The sequence below is a fragment of the Nycticebus coucang genome, chromosome 1 (genome assembly GCF_027406575.1).
Source record: "Nycticebus coucang isolate mNycCou1 chromosome 1, mNycCou1.pri, whole genome shotgun sequence".
NCBI classification, from domain to species: Eukaryota; Metazoa; Chordata; class Mammalia; order Primates; family Lorisidae; genus Nycticebus; species Nycticebus coucang.
Window position 1 is genome coordinate 99,942,800 of NC_069780.1, and position 8,743 is coordinate 99,951,542.

Sequence of the window (8,743 nt, forward strand, 5' to 3'; positions counted from 1 at the left end):
AAGAGCAGAGAGAGGGAAGGGGGGAGGGGGTGGGGGGAAAAGAGCAGAGAGAGGGAAGGGGAGGGGGTGGGGGCAAGAAGAGCAGAGAGAGGGAAGGGGGAGGGGGTGGGGGAAAGAAGAGCAGAGAGAGGGAAGGGGGGAGGGAGTGGGGGGAAAAGAGCAGAGAGAGGGAAGGGGAGGGGGTGGGGGCAAGAAGAGCAGAGAGAGGGAAGGGGGGAGGGGGTGGGGGAAAGAAGAGCAGAGAGAGGGAAGGGGGGAGGGGGTGGGGGGAAAAGAGCAGAGAGAGGGAAGGGGAGGGGGTGGGGGCAAGAAGAGCAGAGAGAGGGAAGGGGGGAGGGGGTGGGGGCAAGAAGAGCAGAGAGAGGGAAGGGGAGGGGGTGGGGGCAAGAAGAGCAGAGAGAGGGAAGGGGGGAGGGGGTGGGGGGAAAAGAGCAGAGAGAGGGAAGGGGGGTCTCCATGTGTGACACACCATTCGGAGGCAAGACACAATTATAAGAGGGCCTTTCCCTAACAAATGAAATCAGTGTAACCTGGTTTCTTGTACCCACAATGAATCCCCAACAATAAAAAAAATATTTTTTCTAATATATAATAACTTTTATAAAACAAACAAAAGAATCAATGATAGTCACAATGTGAAATATATCAATAATAGCTAACATGTACTAAACCTGACAATCATCGTTCTAAATGTTTTACTTGGTTTAACTCATTTGATTTGCCCAGTAAGTAAGGATAATTATTCCTACAATTTTTCAAATAAGAGAATGGAGACTGGAAAAGCTTTTAGCATATTGCCCAGAGTCACAAAAATAGTGACTAGTAAAGCTGGGATTTAACACTTCCCCCCCAACCCCCCACCCAGATTAATATGTGGGCTGTATGATTAGGTTTTGTAGTTTGCATTCGTAAGGTTGAAGCCTGCGTTGTGGCTGTGCTCTTTACTAAGGAAGTGCTCCACTACGGTTTAGCACAGTGCTGGAAGTCCCAGCCAGGGCCATGGGACAAGGGAAGGGGAGGACCACTCTGTGCTGCCACCAGCTCAGAGTCTCATAGACAAATACAAGCCATAATTTAAAAGTACTCAGAAAAAAACTGGATCAATTTACCATTATGGGTCAATATACATACATATTTTCTTTATTGGACTGTTTTTTTTCAAAGTAACGTTTTTGTGGTCTCCGGATTAAGTCAGTGAATATGCAGTAGATTATCAGGAAGAACCAGAAGAAACAAATTTTAAACCCTAATATTTTCCACCCTTCATCATTAGCGGATAATTGCTCCAGTTACCATTCAGGAGGTCTTTTGCTTATCTATACTTTCTGGAATTGTGAACCATTTCTTTAATCTGAAAAGCCAATCAAGTCCATAAAGTAAATCCTTCACTGCCACCCATCGAGTATCCATGATAGAAGGTAAACAAGGGCCGGTGTTCTGGTGTGCTGTCCACCAGAAAGCTCTACTAGTCGGTGCGTCAGCATATGCACAGGACAATAATAAGCAAGATTCATAATTATGTCCCCGAGGCTTTAGAAGTTCTCAAATGCTTTTGATGTGATCAAATATTAAGCCATGGTTACAATATTTTTAGGCGTAAATTGGATTTCATTGTATTTTAATTCCTTGAAAACTTTCCCTGCTTGCAAGGCATAACATCTAATTAACCCAATACCTTCTGCCCGACCCACACCACGACGCAGTTGGCTAAATAGATATGCTCGGCTATGTATTTGGAGAATTGCCAGCTGTTCCCTATTCTTTGCAGAACATTGGCTATTGATAAATGCTACATCCTCACAGCACAGGCATCACTGCCACCACTAATGATCTCGAGGGGTCCTCCCAGGTATACCTGTTATATCCTAAATGCATTCATTTGGACTGACAGAAAACTGTCCGCCCGGATTATGGAATGGTTTATGAAAGAGAGTACTCATAAGTGCCTGGCTAATAGTTTATAATCCTGTATTGAATAGTTCATGTACTAATTTATTACCCATGTCATGATTCAAATTCATATCTTAGCAGAGCTGTGGCCAGACTGTTTATTCCTGCTCAGGAATCACATCTGTAGTGGGCTTATAAGCCTCTTGAAATTGATTGTTGAACTCGATTGTGGAGTGATCAGTGCTTTGACAGGACATCATATACCCTGTGAGTTAAAATCTATATTTTTGTCCACAAGATCAAGTGTGTTGACAAATTTTTGGCATAGAACTTCTATATTCTGTGTCAAATGAGACTCTCATCTGCTGCTTTTACAAAGTACTTGAGAAATTGATCTTCCATATAGATTTTCTCATACACTCTTTCAATACTTGAACTTTCTCAATAGTACTTGGGAATCAAAAATCAAATCCCTTCAAAGTCTCTAGAGGGTCACATCTCCCAAACGCTCTGGAAACCATTCAGCAGAACAAACCCACGGCCTCTCCAATGAAGAGGAACCCGGGAGGAGTGCAGGAACCAGCAGGCCGCCCTTCAACTTCAGCGGACTGAAAATTCCCTCACTCTCCAATGATGTCTTTACTTCTGCAAATCTCCAGAGAAGCTTTGTTTTATTTGCTTTCTCCAAGTTTTACTTCATGTAGAAATGTTCAGAGAGGTATGTATTTTGTCTGACATATTCACTTTTTGTGGAGTAACATCAATAAATTGAAAATTACTTAAGTTCTAATATATTTTTAATATGCGGCTTCTCTTATTTTTGAGCACAGTCCCACACATGAAAGTTGAAAAAGGGTTCATTACTCCTGAATCTCGTGGCATATATAATGCAACCACAAAGTGGGTGGCCTGAGTAGTGGCCTGAGGCCACTATGCAAGGGATGGAGCCATCGTCTTTCAAATACTGACACTGTGACCCACTGACCTTTTTTCCAGAGACAACAATGGAGAATCGTCACGTGACGTTGCCCCATTCTTATTTATTCACTAAGCAAACAGCACCGTGTACCTAGTATGTTCCGTGTAGCACATGATACTATATTATTTTAAATTTTCACAAATAGGGATAATGAAAAAAGAGTGAAGAATGTGGAGTTTTTAACACTCGCGTCAATATTTCAGAGATACATTTATGACTCCACCATCGTTAATAACAAGAATTTTACATCAAGGCTATAGGGGAAAGTGGCAATATTATGTGAAATCAAAGAGTTTTGGAGTGCTTTCATGGGGCAAAAAAGGTTACATTTCTCATTATCCTGAATTTGGCATACTATGCACTTGAGATGTTGCAAGTTATAAAGTTGCAACTTAAAAAATGAAGACAATGCAAAATTTCAAAGAAGAACAAATGAAAAATGTTATGAAGTCTCATGGTAATGACCCACTGAGAAAAGAGTAAGATTAATTTTATCAAAAATGCATCGACATTTCTGGACAAATAGCCCATGATGAAAAAGAATTGAGGTAGAAATAGAAAAACAAAGAAAACAGTGGATGTATTTTACATTGGCCATCTTCATATGCTAAGTTATGCTGTCTACTAAGAATGCATATTAAAAATCAGCTCTGATAGAAAAAAGTTCAGAGTATACAATTTTAAAAAATGATGTAAGTTTTGAAATAATGAAACTGTTTAATTCTTAAAATTTAGTTTCTTAACTTACTATTAAAATAGCAATATATGTGTGTCTGTGAGCGCTAATTAAAGTTTATAAAATACTGCCACATCTTCATAAATTATGTTGTAAAACTGATATGCAATACATCATTCAATTTGGAGAAACCCCACAAATTAGAATCTACTGAACACCCAATTAGTAAGCCATTGGGCATGAAATTCTCCATCACTTCCATATATCAGCCTCTCACAATATGAATAAAAATAATTCTGTCAGGTACCGAAGATACACACAAGGATGAAATTCACAGAAAGTTCTATAATTTTAAGGGAGGGAATACAAAATAAAACAGATTTATAATTTTTTCTGATTATTATCAGCCAACCTATTGGCAATGCGAATTACACTGTCTATAAATTCAGAGCTGAGAAAAACATAAGTATAAACGTCTTCAGAATAAAACATCCCTAAGGTAATAGAAAACACATGTAAACCTTGAAATGTTTTTGATGTGAATAAATTTTGACTATATCAGTCAATATACCTCAAAGTCTATAATGGTCTGACAGAGACTGGTTAGCTATTTCTTCTTAATATCTACATCCCACCTTCCAGGTTCACTGGCAAACTTCATCACCCAGTACCCCTTGACGTCATTCAGTGTCTAGCCAAATCTACAGGACATGTGGGAGAATTCCAAGGCCCAAGGAAATGAACTTGAAAAAAAACCTATGTTCTGTTTGGTCATTACAGTGTTAGGGTATTTGTTAAAAAGTTAACGTAACTCAATACATGTGGAAAGGTTGGAAGCAGAGGTCACCTTCAATATAAAATTGTAAATAAACTAACTTGCTTATGGTGAGTAATTTTGTTTCTATTAATAAAATCTGATTTCCTGTTGAGTTATTTAAATTTGATTTCAAGTTTCTATGCACTGATCATACCTTAAATGAACCAATCAGGAATTGGGATAAGAAGCCAGTAATTTTTAGTGACAAATATAATATAGTTTAGAAGTCGATTCTTATCCCGACTCAAGCAGTAACTAGCTGTGTGACCTTGGCCCAGTTTGTGAACTTCTACAAATCTTAATTTTCTACTCTGTAAAGTGAAGAAAATAGTAGTAGGCAGTTCATGGTTTTATGAGGGTGAACTGTGGTGATCCATTTCAAGTGTTTCATCTGCCTGCCTTGTGGAACTTAATGAAGTGTTATGACTCATTACTGTTATCGTTAATAAAAACAATACTGCTAAACAAAGGTCCATACTTTAAAAATATACTTTACCATGGAAAAAAATGATAAAAATATGAAATTATTAGCAGTTAAATTCTATGTCTTAGAAATTTCACGTGATGACATTTACTCTGGCTATGGTATGGGCTAATCTCAGGGATACATACAAAAGTTTTCAAGGGTAAACTGATTCAGAGTAAACGGATTTTAAAATAGATTGCAATACAAAATTAAGCAGGGTGCTTATTCTGGAATAAAGCCCTTGGAGCTTGATTAGCCATTTAAGTCCTTTTCCTTAAAGACAATTTGCTTTCATTAAAGTCACTTCAGAGTGACCTTAACAGGCTGCCAACTTCAGTAAGAAACTTTTTTCACTTTGGAAGTCTGAGATTCATTACTGTACATCAAGTGTTCTCTTCTCATCGGCCCGTTGGTGTTTTGTTGTTGTTGTTGAGACATATCTCATTCTGTTAGCCCAGACAGAGTGCAGTGACATCATCACAGCTCAAGCGATCCTCCTGCCTCAGCCTCCCAGGTGAGCAGGGACTACAGATGTAGGTCGTTGTGCCCGGCTCTTTTTTTTTCCATATTTGGTAGAGATGGGATTTTAGTTCAGATTGGTCTTGAACTCTTGACCTCAAGCAATCCATCCACTATGAGTGCTACAATTATAGGTATGAACCACAGCCCCTGGCACCAATGTTTTTAGGAGACCAACTTAATAACAAAGAATTTAACCATGTCCACTGGGGGAAACGGGTAGAACATGTGCTTTGGAACTATAGCCATGCAACAATATTTTTTTAATTCTCGGACGATTATTTCTCAGGTTCAGAGATGAACTGCTTTCTCCTGGATTTTCTCAATTTATGCTCTCATCATAAATAATAGCAACATTATAATTACCCTGCTGATCATCAAAGAATTATTATGCATGTAATTGTGCATGACATATAACCAATTTATTGAAGAGGCTTATCTGAGTAAGTTACAAGCAGGAGGCAAGTTTATTCTTTCTCAGCCCTCCCCATTAAACTTGCTCTGTCCATTTTTTTCTTCACCTGTACATGACTGATGTATCAGGCAGGTCCTTGGAGCTTTTTGGCAGACCCTTAAAAGTCCAGATTAGTGTAATTTGGACTTCATTCTACTCTGGTAATTACCTAACTGCCAAATCTCTATCCCATTGAAAGCTTCCACTTTTGCTCATCTTGGGTTGGCTTCAGTTCTGCCTTTCCACTGTGTTCTTCGGTTCGTCCTCCTCCCCAGTCCACACACATAATTACCAGGTTACATTTCTGTGCAGTTAGAGCTGTATGAAGGAAGAGAGGTGAAAAAACGGGAGCAAAGTCAGTAGTTGAAGTTGAGAACCGCGTGAAGAGGTGTGGGAAGCTGGAAGAGAGGGAAAGGGCGCCAGATCGTCATCTCAGAGAGCCGGGGAGAGCGGGGTTGCTGGCACCACTGAGAGCTGGCTTGGAGAGAGAAGGCATGAATCTCAGGATAGTCAGCAGAGTTGTGAGTGCTTCTGCAGCTTCATTAGTTTCTTCACGACTGACTGGATAGCATAACCCTCTGATCCACTCACTCTCTGGGGACAAGGGCCATACCCGGCTCAGTCACCAGGGAATTGACAAGGTCTAGTACCCTTCTTGGATATATACACACATACACTTGATACATATATATATAATACATATATACACATATATGTGTCGTAACGAAAATAGCAACCTGACTTCCCAGAATAAAGAACTTAATGGACATATAGGGTATATCTTATATGTATCTTTTATATATGCATATTATACAAAATGTATATTATATAAAATATATATTACAAAATTTACATACCATATATTTCATTTATATGTTTTTATGTATTTTATATATCTTTATAAACATATCTTGTATGTATCTTTATAGATACACACATATATAGATGTATGTATATGCATATATAAAAAACCTAACTTTCCAGAATAAAGAGATAAATATGCTCTAAAATTTTCTGGATCTTCAGGATTTAGGGTACAGGTACCAGCGTCACTGTCCCATGGCCCCTCAGTAAAAATCATGTCTTTGGAACAATATGACTCCAAAGCAAAATGTTCAAGCCCTAAATCAAATAAGTCTCGTCAATGCAAAAATCAAACACAATTTTCATGATGATATTTTTACCTGTCAGGGGAAGAGTAAGAGGGAAGTCAGACAGAGCACCTTCAACATAACTCAGCTGATCCTGGCTGGGCAATGAGGAAGAGTGAGAGTGTGTGTGAGTGTGAGAGTGTGTGAGTGTGTGTGTGAGTGTGTGAGAGTGTGTAAGTGTGTGTGAGCGCATGTGTGTGAGCACGTGAGTGTGTGTGAGCGCGTGAGTGTGAGTGTGTGAGCACGTGAGTGTGTGTGTGTGTGAGTGTGCGTGTGTGGCTGAGTGTGTGCCTGTGTGTGTGTGCACACGTGTGCCCACATGTATGCAGCTCCCTCAATTGTGAAATCAATGAACTAGGGGACTGACTGCAAATAAGCCAGTTTGAGGAAGCCCAAATTCGAATATGGGAAGACGTTTAATACCTCTGATGTTTGTTCTAAGGAAGTGATTTTACTGCTTTGTCTCTCTCCTGCTTCCCTGATTTCTCCTCCTTAATCTCTTGGCACAGTAAATCTTTCTGTTCACAACCACAGAGAAGAACATAATAATAAGGTCCATTTCCCCCCCAGTGACTAAGAATGCAGAAAACATACAGTGCTAAGGCTACAGCCTAAGATATGGCACATTCTCAAAATAATAACTCATGGAAGCTTTTGGTTTATAGAAAATCATTACAAGTTCTGACAGGACTTTGGTGAGTGCTTTGAGGAAGATCTTAGGGGAGGGACTAATGATGACCCAGAATCAGGGATTAGAGCCTCTGCATTCACGCGCAAATCTGCTTTCCTGTGCACCATTACTTTCCAAATAATAAAGAGCGAAATATTGGAAGGCTGCCGCTAACAGGAATGATGCAGGAAATGCTTACAGGATGACATGCTGTAATATATTTTAATCTGTTCTCCTCAGTGTGTCTAATCATGGCATGCTCAACTTGGGGAAAATTAACTGAACTTTTCTGTCAGAGAACGAGGTGTTACCAATTTGACCACTTGAGTATGACTTACGTCAAAAGCATTTTTGAATGAAATAAGAAAAATATACCATACTTTTCCCTATATGTATTTGTCAAAGTGTATTGGCTATTTTCTGATTTTCAACATAAAATTACAGTTTTTTCCTCTTCTTTTCTTCTAAGTTCACATCAGATGGGTAAAGTGCCAATGTTGTAACTTTTTTTTTTTTTTGAGGGAGACACATATCACGCATAACCATGAATACCCAATCGTCACGCTCACCACGCTTCCACCCCACAAAAGATCTAAATGACTCTTCTCATGCTTACTGGTATGCACTAATGTTCTTCACGTTCAAACACATTCTCACACACACATACATACAGAGATACATATAATTTATGGGCTAATTACAGGGGTTCTCAAACTTTTTCAAAAGGGGACCAGTTCACTGTCCCTCAGACCATTGGAGGGCCGGACTATAGTTTAAAAAAACAAAACAAAACTATGAACAAATTCCTATGCACACTGCACATATCTTATTTTGAAGTAAAAAAACAAAACGGGAACAAATACAATCACACCGCCTCATGTGGCCCCCGGGCCGCAGTTTGAGGACCCCTGGGCATGTGAATCAATAACTAAGAACTAAGAAAATGATCTCTAATATTTTCAAAAACCACTATTGTATTATTTGCTGGAAAGACTATGGACAAAATCATATAGTAACTGCCTGATTTGTAAAAAAGAAAAACAAGGACAAAATCTGGCAATTCCAGTTCAAGCAAACTTTTTTAGACATTTCCCACTGAATCTTTTTATCCACCATTTCCC

The 8,743-nt window shown here is 39.1% G+C and overlaps 1 pseudogene; it reads right to left on the reverse strand.

Moving 5' to 3' along the window:
• Window positions 1-8,095: 8,095 nt before the first annotated feature.
• On the reverse strand, window positions 8,096-8,214 carry LOC128593502 (uncharacterized; annotated as a pseudogene).
• Window positions 8,215-8,743: the final 529 nt, after the last annotated feature.